Source organism: Nicotiana attenuata, unplaced genomic scaffold, assembly GCF_001879085.1.
Source record: "Nicotiana attenuata strain UT unplaced genomic scaffold, NIATTr2, whole genome shotgun sequence".
Lineage (NCBI taxonomy): Eukaryota > Viridiplantae > Streptophyta > Magnoliopsida > Solanales > Solanaceae > Nicotiana > Nicotiana attenuata.
Genome location: NW_017672364.1, coordinates 28,481 through 34,546, shown reverse-complemented (window position 1 = coordinate 34,546; position 6,066 = coordinate 28,481).

The window sequence follows — 6,066 nt, the reverse complement described above, 5'->3', positions numbered from 1 at the left end:
GGGTCGACTATGGAGCTTTATCAGACCGACTCGATAAAGACGAGGGTTGTATAGCCTGATCAGGTGGTCAAGGGTAAAAGGCATCCCCTTTACCTTGCTTGAGAAATACCTTAGCAAATTGACGATGCGCCAGAAAGAAGGGTAGATCTGTCCAAGCGTCACCCGGTATTGATGACAAAAATTGAGAATGACTGGGTCTATGGGACCCAGTGCTGGGTCTACAGGACCCAATGTGAAAGGATAAGTATACACGCTTAAGTACCCTTTCACATAAGTGGTGATGTCCTCTTCAGGGGAAGGAATCACGACATCTTTATCCTCCCAATTACAATCCTCTTTCACCTGCTCAAGTTCATCTTCATTTATTAAGAAAATGTATCGAGACATAGGCTCGTATTGGCCTAGAACCGAAGCTGGCTTATCGATTTTGAAATCGGAAGATAGCTCGCATGGCCCGGGAATGCACTCCTCGATACAAGGTGGCACCGTCGTTCTACCCCCGGCCGGACGTGATGATGAGGAGGATTCTTCTTTCTGAGGAACGGTTTTAGATATTTTGGCCATTACTATTGAGAAATTCAAAAGAAGAGAAGAAGTTGATATTGAAGAAAGGATGAACTCAGGAAATATGAAGAAGCTAGTGAGGTTTTGAGAAAGATTTGAGAAGTAAAGATTGTAAAAGTTGTAAAATTGACCTACTTATAGTGGCCACTTTAACGATTTGGGGAAGCCAATGTCCGACCATCAGCTACTTTCAATTAATGGCCCTGGGAACTATGCAGACGCGGCCTTTCAATCACTTCAGTCACTAATGTCACGAGATTGACATCATGATCTAGGCATTGGAGGATCAAGGATCAAATCGCTTCTTATCATCTTACTCTAAGTAATGCGGGGACTATCTGTATACGGTCGAAATCAGGCATGCCCGATTTCACGGGCTCGAAGAGTCGGTTTAAGCCCGAGTTTAGGATGGGTCGAGTTCAAGCCCGATGGACCAAGTTTGAGCCCGATGACAGAGTAAAAGGCTCGAAGATCGAAGTACGCGATGAGCATTGAAGCCGAGTGTGACCAACCCCGAGATGATGCCGTTATGGGTTTGTAACAGAAAGAGCAAGATTCCCGCAACATCCCTAATATCCCGGCTTAAATTCCGTAACAGATTTGTACTAGGCGTTTAGACAACTATCCCAATAAGATTCCTTGCTAAAATTAGAAATTTACCTTATTTAGGGTTTTCTTACTATATAAAGGGGACCCCAATCATTTGTAACCATCATCAATCATTGGCAAAAGAATATACTCTCTTACTTTCTTGCTCATTACTCATCAGAGTTGTCTCTTAACTTTATTGCCTTTACTTTACTGCTCTTGTTGACCAACCTCGAGGCCATCATAACTCGAGGTCAAGACTTGCTTAAGCACTAGTTTGATTCAACTTACTTCTTTAATTTATACGTTTGATTTCTTAGTTGTTAACTAGTATTGAATTAAATCGCGTATCTTTAAAACCACAAACAAGTTTAATTGTTACTCGTATTTCGAGGTAAACACGTAGAAAATATCATCAAGCCTCTGAGGGCATCTCATCATATCATCTCAGCCACTGTGGGCAAAATCATCAACGTATACCAGCTGATCAGGTGGTGGTGCGTATATAACGTCATAACCTTTCCTCATACCACACACACACACACACACACACACACACACACACACATATATATATATATATATGTATGTATGTATGTATATGGGCGTATATAACGCCATCTGGTCATAGGTCAATGTGCATGTATAACTGAACGCAATGCATAAGAAGTGAGTTAATAAGACTTCTCGGTATGTCATAAGATCATTACGCCTTTGATTAATGTCACGAAATAAACTTTATCAACTTAAGTATTTTCTAAGACCCATGAACGGACGATATAATAATAAGACATATGAGGAATCAAGAACATGAGAACCCCTAGTACTTTTAAGAATAGAGTCATTTGTGAAAGTTGCGTGTTTTCTCGTTTCGTGTGTATCATATGGAACATGACAAAAAGAAAGAAGGGATAGACTTAACATACCTGAGGCGATTCTCTTGATAACCCCTCTAACACATATCAATCGCGACAAGACACTTAACGGTGAGATCGAAGTAGGAAAAAATCCATGTGATATTCTTGAGAAAAGTTATACCGGACTCCCTTAGAATTGCAAATCTCGTTGCTATTACATTATGTAGTCTCGTATGAATTTTGTGGATTTCATCCGTTACTTCACAAACATATGCATCTCCCTTTAATGAATTAGGGAGGCCTTTTATCAATGTGGTTGTGGTCCCCACTTGATAAGGATTCCCTTGCCAACCTTCCCTAAATGTGCCACCTAGCCATCTAAGCCAAGGAGTCATTGTTTGATCTTAACAATTAGACTCCTTGATGCCACATTGGTGATGCTCCCACCCCAATAATTATCCATCAATTTCTTAATTAACTTGTTAATATCCCACTAAATCAATAATTAACCAATTACCCACATAATTAAGAATTATCTCAAATTACTCAAAATACTAATCACTTTTAACACACTTTATATACCTTACTATCATGTTCATGTGGTACCTTGTATGACATTAGTCCATAAATACGAGGAATTATAGCTTGGACCGTATTTTACCTCAAAATGCCAAACTTCGTCGAAACTCATTTTTTTCCACTCGTGTACCCTCTGAACTTTACGACTTTACTTATCACTTGTTATAAATATCATAATACTTATACCTCAAAATAATCTTGTCCTTGAACTGATGTCAATTATCTTACGACAAATCCAACGTACAATACTACGAGGTGTAACATCGACGTAATACTGTGAGGTGTAACATTTAAGTTAGAAGAGTTAACCAAAGTTTTACTTTTGAGTGAACGACTTAGGAATCGAGGTTTGATGTTTTCAATAGGTTCACACGATGATTTTGGACTTGGGCGTATGTTCGAATTTGGTTTTAGACTTTCCTAGAAGATTTTGACTCTAAGTATCGAAAGTTAGAAATTTAAAGAATTGGAGAGTTTATAGGTTTTATCGAAAATTGACTTCGGTATTACCATACTTCGATTATGGTTTTGAGATCATGGATATGTCCTAATGGACTTGAAATAATCTTGAATAAGGTATTTGGACTTGTTGGTACGATTGATGGGGTTCCATAGGGCTCGAGCAAGTTTCAGGTGATTTCGGACCATTTCGGATAAACTTGCACTACTGGTTTCTGGTGTCTCTGATGAGCTTCACGATCACGGGAGGTGCATCGCGACCGCGTAGAATGTTTTGGGATATGGGAGCTTTGCGCTTCGCTTTCACAGGGGTGTGTTCACATTCGCAAATTGTAGGGGAGTTGGTCAATGCGATATCATGGAGTAGCTCACGTTTGCATAGAGGTCGAGGCAAGCTAGAGGCTTGGCCTACACATTCACAATGGGAAGATCGCATTCGAGTAGAAGGGTGGTCCGTTGGTCATTGCGTTCGTGATGAGGTTTTTCCAGGCGGGTGTATTTTGTGTTTAGCGATTGCAAGGGAGTGGGTCGTGATTGCGAGGGGTATACCGGGGCAGACTATTTTAAATTGTTATTTTGGGATTGTGCCCATTCTCTTATATTTTGACCCCTAGACTTGGAGGGGGGAGGGGGGGGGGGGGGGCGACTTTGCAAGGAGATTTTCATACAAGGCAAGAGGGTAAGTGATTCTACTCATTTGTGATTATATTTCATGAATCTACATGGATTTTAATCCATCAAAAGTGTAAAAGTTGAATTTTTGATATGAACTTAAGAGAGTGATGTTGGGGGTTTGATTTTAAAATTGGGCCTCGATTTAAAATTTAATTTTATATTTTGAATCATGGGATTATGAGCGAAAAATATCTATGATCGATTTCGAATTTCGGGCCTGGAGCTCGAAGTTGACTTTTTATAGACCTTTTGATTTGGGTTAAATATTGATTCTTTTTATATGAAATCAATTCCTAAGGCTTGTATTGACTCATTAAGTAATGTTTAACTAAATTTGAGTCGTTGGTGTTGGATTTGAAAGGAAACACGATTATTGTTGATTGAAGTTTGTTGGGAGGCGGTAAATCTTTTGTCTATCCTTGTAAGAGGGAATTCTCCACGTGGGTGATCTATTTGCTACTTGTTACTTAATTTAGGAGCCCACATTTATGTGAGTTGATGCGTTGTTTGGACTATGTGACCATATACAATAGAGTTTAGCTTAAGGTTATGCCTTGTTTGGACTATGTGACCATGTTATCCATGTTTTTATTGATTTTATGACTATATGATGACTCGTAATTATGCTTAGAAACATGTTTAAGATTATGACTTGTTGAATTGAGCATAAAGGATTATTTTTTCATGTTGAGTTTTTTTAATTAAGCTTTAGTCGTACGCTTGTTTTATTTGATCAAGATTGGTGGTTACATGGCTTAATTTCTTCATGTTAAATATTATGAAAAGTTTTTTGAATGATAAAAACTGCTTACTGAACTGTTGAGATAAATTGAACTACCTTATTAGTTATAACCATCTTTTAGCCGTATGGGCTTTTATCCGCATCTTTATTATTATGTTCGGTACTTATTATATTATTTTATATAAATGTGCATGAGTTGAAGAGTTGGATATTGTGAAATGATGAGAATTTTGGCACCAAGTACATGGTGAACGAATATTGATAATATTGCGGTTGGGTCGGGTTGCACCCTACAATGGTATAATGTATGGATCGGGTTGCATGCTACAACGATATTATTATTAGTGGATCGGGCTGCACCCATAACAGTGCTTGGATATGGATCCATATCTCCGGAGTCAGGTGATTACCCATGTTACTTTGGGCTCTATGAGCGCAGGTACCCAGGTTGGTGCTAGTTTGGACAGTTGACTAATGTCAGATATATGATTTTGTGCAATGAGGTTTTGGTATTGGATCATAAGCATGCATTGGTAGCATAGACTCATGCAGTGGCTCTTGGATATATTTATGAATATTGATTAATTCATATCATGATTATGAAAAGAATTGAGATAGTTGATATTGTATTTTATCTCTTTATCTGAAAAGTATGTCTACATTTCAAATATACTGTGTTCTACTAATGGACTTGATTGATGATATCATGCTTTATTCCATGTTCTAATTATCTTTTATGTGCTTATTTGATTTGTTAGTAAGTGTTGATATTGACCCCTCATCGCTACTTCTTCGATGCTAGACTTGATACTTACTGTGCACCGTAGTTTTATACTCATATTATACTTCTGCACATTTTTGGACAGGTTCTGAGATTGGTATTAGCGGTACCAATCGAGCTGAGTAGGAGTATTTTATTAAAAACTTCGTGGTGAGCTGCTTTACTTGATCCGATCCGCTTAACATGGAGTCCTTCTTCCCTAAATATCTATTGTCTATGTATTTCTTTTCTGACAAATGTTATTGTTGTTCAGTTGAAACTAGTTACTCTTATTAGATGCTCATGATGATGTGACATTTGGTTTTAGGCGTTTGTTAGATGGTTGTAGTCGTGTTTAGACCCTGTCATTGATTATGTACTTTTGATATTGATTTATGATTTATTCCGCGTTATTGTTTATATCATGAATCATTTAATGACTTATATAATTGGACTCTATTATTATTGTTGAGTGTTGGCTTGCCTAGCAAGCGGTGGGTTAGGCGCCATCACAACCTTTGTAAGATTTTGGATCGTAACATCTACTGGATCCAGATATCCACGAGACACACCTATGTCTAGTTGAGGAACATTGACTAAATTTATGTATCTTGCCAAAAAATTAATTAAAAGCCCCAACATTTTTGTATTTATAATTTTGTCTCCACTCCATTTATAGCCTGTTTGGCCAAGCTTCTTTTTGGCCAGAAGTGCTTTTTTTTGGCCAAAAGCATTTTTGGCCAAAAATTGAAGTGTTTGGCCAAGTTTTTGGAAGGAAAAAAAGTGCTTTTGAGGAGAAGCAGAAAAAAGTAGCTTCTCTCCAAAAGCACTTTTTTGAGAAG